Source organism: Mytilus californianus, unplaced genomic scaffold (assembly GCF_021869535.1).
Source record: "Mytilus californianus isolate M0D057914Y unplaced genomic scaffold, xbMytCali1.0.p SCAF_10, whole genome shotgun sequence".
Classification (NCBI taxonomy): domain Eukaryota; kingdom Metazoa; phylum Mollusca; class Bivalvia; order Mytilida; family Mytilidae; genus Mytilus; species Mytilus californianus.
In genome coordinates, this window is record NW_026262582.1 from 49,283,861 (window position 1) to 49,293,825 (window position 9,965).

Below are 9,965 nucleotides of genomic sequence, written 5' to 3' on the forward strand. Positions count from 1 at the left end.
AACGATCATGGCCAAGCATGTGTTCTTCGGAATGCAATCTGTAGAAGAAAAAACCCGGTTTAAAATCATGTACATTGGAAATCAAGAATCGTGTGTCGTGTTCGACCTATAATCCTTAATTAGATAGTCGAAATTGACTATCAATATATATGTTTTTTGGCACCTACGTATCTCCATATATATTCTTGTTTTTGCCACTTTGCTTAGCAAAATTATCATTTATCTTAATTCTCTTTCAATAGCATTTCCTTATTCAATTTGCTACTCGTCTACCAAAAAAATTTAAAAAATATTGTTTCATTTTTGCCACTTTGGTTAGGTTCTTGGTAGATGTATGTCCTTTATGATCTCTCATGTAAATATCAAAAATGAGTCCAGAGTTTTGACGGTTGTGAATTAAGGATTAGTTACTCTATGGAACACTTATTTCCTTGGATGGTAGTGCAAACTTGTATTTTATCCTTTAAAGTTAGTCTGTCTGTTTAATAATTTACAGTTTTCTTCGTCTTTTGCAAATAGATAAAGAATGAAATGAAATTTGCTTTCGATAGCATTCAGGCAGAGAGAAATTTGTTTTGTTATATTTCAGGCGATTTTTAGTACGAATAAAACTATTCTAATTCTCTTCTAATTTACAAATATAACTTGGTAGTGTTTTTTTTCAAATAGTAGATGAAACTTGTATGTTCTAACTTTTTCAGAGGTCTGTGAATCTTGAAAATGTGACGTTCCCGGAAATCACAAGTCGCTATATATATATGCTTGTAAAATTCAGAAACTTGCAGTACGCTCATATCTAATACTTTTTTTGTTAAAAAAGAAAGTGTAAAAATAAGAAGGCGAAAACGGGGAGCGTTGTTACACGAACACGTTCTTCGCAATGTAATGCTTAACGAATAGTGACTATCTAACTTTTTGTTCAAATATCGAATACACAATCAAATCTCTAACTTATCCACGGTTGCAATAACTTTTTTATTGACAGGTTTCTGCTGGCATTTGATTGGACATCAGTTTAATGTAGGAGTGACAATCTATCACATTTATCCAATCAGCTGTCTTGTTAAACAAACCTATGTGAGATGACCCACTGTCCACATAGTTTATTTTTTTTTATAATGAATTGATCATCAAAAGGACGTTGTTGCTATTGTGGGCCAGGGACTTTTTATACTAATGAAAAAGTCCATGTGTGGGCTTGTCAGATAGAAATAAACAACACTTATATTTAAGAATAAAAAAGTGATGAAAAAGAAATATTACTATACATTGGATGGACATTTAGACTAATTCACTAGCTGTGATATACAGACGAAGAAATAACGCGGAATGAGCGAGGATAAAAAGAAATGATGATTTTAATTATGCTAAAAATGATATATTTTCCAATCAAAGGGGAAGCGTACGATATGTCGGTCCCTGAAGCCGCCACTGACCTAGCAAATTACGACATAATTACACCTATTTTACAATAACCTTGACAAATCTCACTACTAGCCTTGTTTGTAGTCTGTTCGACTGTCTTCTCTGCTACTTGATTGTCTATTATTGTCCTTTGTATCCCAATGAATTCTTAAAAAAAATTTAGTAACGCTTCGAATACCAGATAATTAGTTGGCTTGGCCGTATAAACTCGTTAATGAGTTGATAAGTCATTGTTATATTATAAATAGCCTCTGACTATATTTTATTTTATCTAACCGGTTGGGGCATAGTAGTATTCACCTTATGTCAGATTTATAAATAAGCAATCAAATGAAGTTCCTTTTCCCTATTATACCTTCAATAGATCTCTGTACCATCGCCCTCTCCCTAAAAAAATTACATTTCACAAAGAATCACATGTACAAATTTAATTGAATTGATTATAAGGATATGTATAACTAAGTACAGCAAGTCTTTTTACAAATAACCACATCCACGAAATATAGAAATAGACTTCGACGCAGTAACTTCGTCTAGACCGTCACATATAGCCATCTCAGTCAATTCACGTGCGAAATTCATATGACTATGCAAATAGTCTCATTACTTTAAAACATACTTCACATGTATTCAAGTCTGTGTGATATAGAGGTTGATATAATAAATCTTTATGACGGTGTCCCAAAATAAATATAACGGTATTTTCGGCGAATCTACTGACTGAAAGCCACAATTGTTCATGACAACAGTGTCCCCTGTACGTAAGCAATATTTTCCAAATCAATCTAACTCATGTAAAGCATTAGAAAAAAAGTAAAAGAGATGAAATCCATTTGAAGGTCCACCTAAAATATTGAAATATTCTATTCCAAATGGCCCATGAAGGAGGTTTTCGGTGTGGGTTGCATTGGAAGCATATTTGTGTATCCTCAATAGCCTTTTCTCCTACTTATGAAGTCCGTAAAGTCTATTTTTAGATAAAAACTCCATATCGATGAAAAGAATATGTTAGTCCAATGTGAACGTCTGTATACTAGTATCTTTATGCAAAGGTCATATATAAAATAACGTGAAAGTAGTATAAATAGTTTATTATCTATCCGTACACGTCAATCATTCGTCATTGTCGTCTTCTTTTACATAGTGCACTGAATGTAGTATCTTTCATGGATCAGAATAACCTGTGTTCTTTCGATTATGGTATACTTATATATTTCAATTTGTTGCATTGTTTCTTTGAAAGACATATATATAATAAGGAGAACTGGTATAATTGCCAATGAGAAAACTGAGGGGACAACCAGTTGCTATTTTTAGGGGAACTAGGTGGATTTTTTTCTGAGGAAAATTACTTTTTACGGTTTTGACGTGTAAACATTACTTTTTACTTTTGTATACACCTTTATTTACTGCATTTTGTTGGGTAAAATGTGCATTTTCATTCTGTTTGGGCGAGGTTATTTATTTTTAAGTCCTAACCAGGCCAGACTATTAACTTTCACAATTCTGCACCCCCTCCTCAGAATATCAAGTGGTCGTCCCCTTACATACAGAGTCAAAATAAAGGTGATTACAGCATAGGTAATCATACGGCCTACAACATTATTAGCAAACCCGATAGCCTGTAGTCAGTTATTAAAGGCCCCGACATGACAAAATATGAAACAATTCAAACGAAAAAATTAACGCGAAACAAACATGCCTTCAGAGTTACATGTGATCCATTATCAAACGAGATTAGTAAGCAAAGAATAATCAAGTAATTGATGAGCTTTATACACCAAACAAACTAATTTCCCGGAATTCGATGCGTTACTTAATAGTTTGCTTAAAATTTCATTTGGGTACAAAGGACAATAATAGACAATCAAGTAGTAGAGAAGACAGTCGAGCAGACTACAAACAAGGCTAGTAGTGAGATTTGTCAAGGTTATTTTAAATTGGGTGTAAACAATTAACAACTTTGTAAAAAAAATAAAAGAAAAGCGTCTTCTGTATCCCTTATATTTTATGATATTTTGTGGACAATATAAATCTTAAATCAGTGTTTCAGTTTCAAAGTCATATCAGATAAAAAAAAGTAATTGTAATTTCTGCCAAAAAAAAAACGCGTATTTTAGAATCACGAAATAATTGAAATCGGATTTTGATTAGTTTTGTGCTCAATGGAATTTATAAAGACTTTTTAAAATATCTATTCCTTCATAGTCACTATTTGGAGATCGAATTTAATGAGGTTCATATATGTAAGTATGTGTCAAAACAGAAAAAATATAAGTTGCAAATCAACGGGTACGTCTAATCACAGCCCAGGACCACCTGAGTGCACTCAGGACATACAAAGTGCACCCAGGACTCTTTAAAGTCATCGTATATGCACACAGGAAAAATGTTTATATTCTTTGCACGTTGTTTATTTTAGTGGTTACTTTTAAAAACGAACTTAAATAGATATTCATTATTTTTAATGAGGGCACTTGTCACTGTCACTGATTACACAACTACTCAGCCGTGAATAATCCAATCAACAAAATTGATTGGATTATCCTTATTGCTTATGAATATTCAGATTCAATATTTTATTAATCTATCTTATGAATATCATGTCATTAAAACAGTGTTTTTTTTAAATTAAATTATGCGAAATTTTAAAGTTTTTTTTTCGGAATTGATTTATGTAATTAAATACTTTATGTGTATTGACTTTAACGATAATGGAAAAAAAAAAACTCTAAAGTCCAAAACAATGTATTTGGATACAGTTTATGTGTAATGAGTCAGCTAAATTAATTTTATTATTGTACGTTCTGCAGTTCTAAAGTAAAAGAAATAACAATTGCTATTGTTTTATAGTTTGTCTATTACAAGTTCGTTTTTATTTTTCTTCCGTGAACTTTTTCTCCTTTCCAACATCAATTAAATAAACAAATATCATATTTTATTTAATATAAACATTCAAAGGCAGACAAGTGTTTTTTTGGTTTGTTTTGCTAAGTCTAATATCTTGGCAGAGTACGTGCTTTCATTGGCTTCTTTCTTTGGTTTGGCCTATGCGCAAGTATTTGTTTTATTTTTATTCAAAATCTGTGCATAAGGACTTAGTCGTTATAAGAACGGACTGAGTATCTTTCAACAGTCTGCGAAATAGTCTCTCTCGCTGTTCTTGATTATGAGTCTTGCAAAAACAACATTTAATTGATATGAAATAACATGTTTTCTGTAAGACAAAAAAGTTCATAATTTCTCATGAGCTCGATTTAAAACCAAATCTTACTACCCGAAATTGTTAAGAAAAAAAACCCCCCAAATATGATAAATGACGGAAGTCAATGTACGCATTATTTTAGCCCGTTTGTGAAAGGGGGCCGGTCTTGATCGGGACAGAAAACTCACAGAAAAATGGAGACAAATACATTATTCAGAATCTATTTTCACATTAAAATTTGTTCAGGCTTGTAATCATGGTAATACAGGAAAAGAACGATTTTAAGGAGAAACACAATTTTACTGTAATTATTTTTTAATTTATTATGCGCTCTGTTGATGCATTTTCCTTCTTTTTTTTTCTATCAATGTTCAACCACACCTGTGCATTCTTATATTATAGGACTTTCCTCGTAGATGAAACAGGGGTTTTATCCAAAAAGGACGCCACGTTTTGCAATGAAAAGATCTATATTATTTTTAACGTTTTCAAATGAAATAAATTAAATGGAAAATTTCCCGACTATAGACAAGACAAGACGTATACATGTACATATATGTAGACTTCGTTTGGATGTGACATGTCTTAAAAATTAATACAGTTGAAATATTGTGGAAGGAGGGATGAAATTAAAGACTGAGAAGTGAAACTTGTTTCTGTTAACTTGTACCAGAAATTTATGTACATACCTCTCTACGATTAGTCTTCCTCTGAGTATATTCATGGCTTGGATGAAAGAAAAGCAATTGATCTATACTCATGCACATAACCCTTTCATTTATGAATTTTAATAAACTGAATTCAAAGTAATCAAACGGAACTCAAACTATAGGAAATGTGGGATAAACTTCATTTGACAGCAACCAAATGACAAAAACGCCATAGGTAAATCTATATATGTCTCTGGGTAAATCAAGAGGGCACTTTCAGTCTTCAACATGAAAACAGGTGTCTGCACGAAATGTCAAGGTCTAAACGTCATGAGTTTATATAAAATTCGTGAATACAATAAACAAAAACAATTATATGAAAGAGTCTAAATAATATAAATACTCATTATTTTACACATATTCGAGGGATCAAAATAATCAGTTCTACAAATTGCTGTTAAATGAAATATTTAATGCAGTTTTACAAATATTTATACCTGCCTTTGTAAAATGTCATATTGACGGACCACAGTATTTTTTTTTATCGTTAGAGACACGGTTGCAACGCTCATTATCCGTTCATTTAATGTTTTTGTTGATCTTCTTTCTTCATTTAAAAACCTAAAAAAATTGCCTAAACTTTTAATCTCAGACTAGACAGCGTGAAAGATCAATACACTTTTGTAAGTGTACAAACGGTGTTTTGACAAACCGGTAAATAATAATGTTTTCGCCCGGGGATATGAATTTGACATTAAACGTCCTTCAGTAACTTTACAATACCCAGCCGTGTCATTTCCGTATATTGTAGATGGAACGTTTCTGGGGGATTTGGCACTTTAATATCTGTGCACGAAGACCTAGTCAGTAAAATGATCCATCATGGCTATTATAATTATACATTTGTGTGTGTTTTCAAATTTCGAAAAAAAGGTTTGTTTAATACAAGACCAACAAACTATTTGTTTCAAATTAATTTTTACAGTAAAATACCAAAATATGAAAAATGGCGAGAGTTTAGTATACGATAGCACTAAATTAGCTCGATCATGGAAGTGGGTCTTGCTCGGGACAGTAAACTGACAAAAAAAAAAAAGGATGACAACATTCGAATTACTGAGAAACAAAATTAATTATTTTCAATTCATTTGTTTTACAACAAAAATCATTTTTCAGAATTTAGTTTTACACTTAAACTGCTCAAGAAATGTAATACTGCAGCGATGACAAGAACGAGCTCAATGTAAAACCAAATTTTACTGTACATGAAATTGTTTAAAAATAATATCCAAACATTGTCTGAAAAGCGTATTTTGGTGAGTACGGCTTATACAGTTAAGAACGGGATCTATATAAAACCAAATCTTGATTCATGAAAAGTATGACAAATTTCTTCTTCAGATTTTATTTCCCTTTTCAAATTCGTTCAATGATTTTTTTACTGGACAAGAACGAGTTTAAATGGGGGGAATACATTTAAATCTTACTACACGAAATTTTGAATTAAACAGTTTTTTTTTACAAGCATAGGCTATCATTGGTCAAAACGTGTTTAAAAATTATTTAAATGAATTTTAACGACAAGAAATATATCGTTATTGTAATTTATTTTTCAAAAGACATCTTGTTTTTGTTTGTTTGCCAAGCTTATATTTATGAGGGTTAGAACCATCACTAATAACTCCTAATTATTAAAGAACAAACAACCTAATCAACATGATAATAGGCATTCAATATAATCATTGGTCATGCATGACATTTACCATGAAAACGGCGCGTGCCGACGAAAACTTCAATAACTTCTTACACCCAATTTACAATAATCTTGACGAATCTCACAACTAGCCTTGTTTGTAGTCTGCTCGACTGTCTTCTCTACTACTTGATTGTTTATTATTGTCCTTTGTATCCCAATGAATTCTGTAGAAAACTATTTAGTAACGCTTTGAATGCCGGGAAATTAATTTGTTTGGTGTATAAAGCTCATCAATTACTTGATAACTCTTTGTTGTCTAATCTTGTTTGCTAATGGATCACATGTAACTCTACAGGCATGTTTGTTTTGCGTTAATTTTTTCGTTTGAATTGTTTCATATTTTGTCATGTCGGGGCCTTTCATAACTGACTACAGGCTACCGGGTTTGCTAATAATGTTGTTGGCCGTATGATTACCTATAGTTGCTGCAATCACCTTTAATTTGACTCTGTATGGGACGACCACTTGATATTCTGAGGAGGGGTGCAGAATTGTGAACATTAATAGTCTGGCCTGGTTAGGACATAAAAATAAGTAACCTCGCCCAAACAGAATGGAAAAATATATTTTACCCAACACAATGCAGTAAATAAAGGTGTACAAAAGTAAAAAGTAATTTTTGCACGTCAAAACCGTACATAGTTGAACCCTCAGAAAAAAATCCACCTTCCCCTAAAAATAGCAACTGGTTGTCCCCTTAGTTTTCTCATTGGCAATCATACCACTTCTCCTTAGTTTATATATGTCTTTCAAAGAAACAATGCAACAAATTGAAATAAATAAGTATACCATAATCGAAAGGACAAATGCACTATGTAAAAGAAGACGACAATGACGAATGACGGATGTGTACGGGTAGATAATAAACTATATATGCTAATTTCACATTATTTTATATATATGACCTTGGCATAAAGATACTAGTATACAGACGTTCATACTGGACTAACATATTCTTTTCATCGATATGGAGTTTTCATCTAGAAATAGACTTTACGGACATTCAACAGTAGGGGAAAAGGCTATATAGGTACACAAATATGCTTCCAATGTCACCAACACGGAAAACCTCCTTCATGGGCGAATTGGAATTGAATATTTTAATATTTTAGGTGGACCTTAAAATGGATTTCATATCTTTTACTTTTTTTCTAATGCTTTACATGAATTAGAATGATTTGGAAAATATTGCTTACGTCCTGTGGACACTGTTGTCATGAACAATTGTGGCTTTGACCACAGTAGATTCGCCGAAAATACCCTTATGTTTATTTTGGGACACCGTCATAAAGATTTATCATATCAACCTCTATATCACACAGACTTGAATACATGTGAAATATGTTTTAAAGTAATGAGACTATTTTCATAGTCATATCAATTACGCACGTGAATTGAATGAGATGGCTATATGTGACGGTCTAGAACAAGTTACAGCGTCGAAGTCTATTTCTATATTTTGTGGATGTGGTTATTTGTAAAAAGACTTGCTGTACTTTTCAACTCAATTCAGTTAAATTTGTACATGTGATTCTTTTGTGAAATGTAATTTTTTTTAGGGGGAGGGCGATGGTACAGAGATCTATTGAAAGTATAATAGGGAAAAGGAACTTCATATGATTCCTTATTTATAAATCCGACATAAGGTGAATACTACTATGCCCCAACCGGTTAGATAAAATAAAATTTAGTCAGAGGCTATTTATGATATAACAATGACTTATCAACTCATTGACGAGTTTATACGGTCAAGCCAACTAATTATCTGGTATTGGCAGCGTTATTAAATAAATTACTAATGAATTCATGGGGATACAAAGGACAATAATAGACAATCAAGTATTGGAGAAGACAGTCGAGCAGACTACAAACAAGGCTAGTAGTGAGATTTGTCAAGGTTATTGTAAATTGGGTGTAAATATTTAATTGATTTTATCCAAAAAAAATTATTTAGATGAAGAATTAAATCATCTATCAAATGCATACCTTTACCACTCACTAAAACACCTATTACATGTCCTGAGTGCACTTTTTGTGTCCTGAGGTCCTGAGCGGTTTTTAGACGTACCAATATAAAACTGCGAGTCAGTTTGGTTTAAAATTATATAGTGTTCGCATGTTTGAGGTGTCAAAATAGAGTAAAATCCGTTAGTTTTCTCAGAGTTTGATTGTTTCATATTTTTCATGTTGGGACCGTATTTAGCCGACTTAACGGAATGGGTTTTAGAAGGCCGTACGGTTGTCTCTGGTGGCTTTCGTCCACTTCATTTGAACTTAGGGATAGTTGTTTCATAAGCAATAATTATACCACATCTCCTTGTGTTTACATAGAGGAAATTAGTCTGTAATTTTTATGACCACACATATAGGTCATCTTGTATAAATGAGTACATCCGATCCGTTGCCTACACGTCTTGTGTCGGAACAAACTTTTGGTTTTACTCCAGTATATAGTCCTTTTTTTTTTAGTTTTTATGATCTCGTTAAATTATAACAGAACTGTGTTTTAAAGTTATTATTCAAAGTCTCTATTGAATAAAACTACTTTTTATACTATTTAAAATTGAGAATGGAAATGGGGAATGTGTCAAAGAGACATCAACCCGACCACAGAGCAGAAAACAGCCGAAGGCCACCAATGCACTCTAAAACATGTGTTTAGGGGTTAAACATAAACCTATAGATGTTACTTGTAATGCATTTGTTAACACGTTCCTATCCTAAATATGTTCTTCTCCTAAACATAGTAAGGAAAGTGTTTACAGCTTAAACATTTTAAGCCCTTTATGTGTTTAACCTGACAACATGTTGAAGATAAACATGTTTTGGTACGGCTTCCTATCAACAGAAAATGAAACATTATGAGTAAGTCACATCAGAACTTATATTAGGCTAAAGACTCATTACAATCTGTATTATTGGCGTAAAT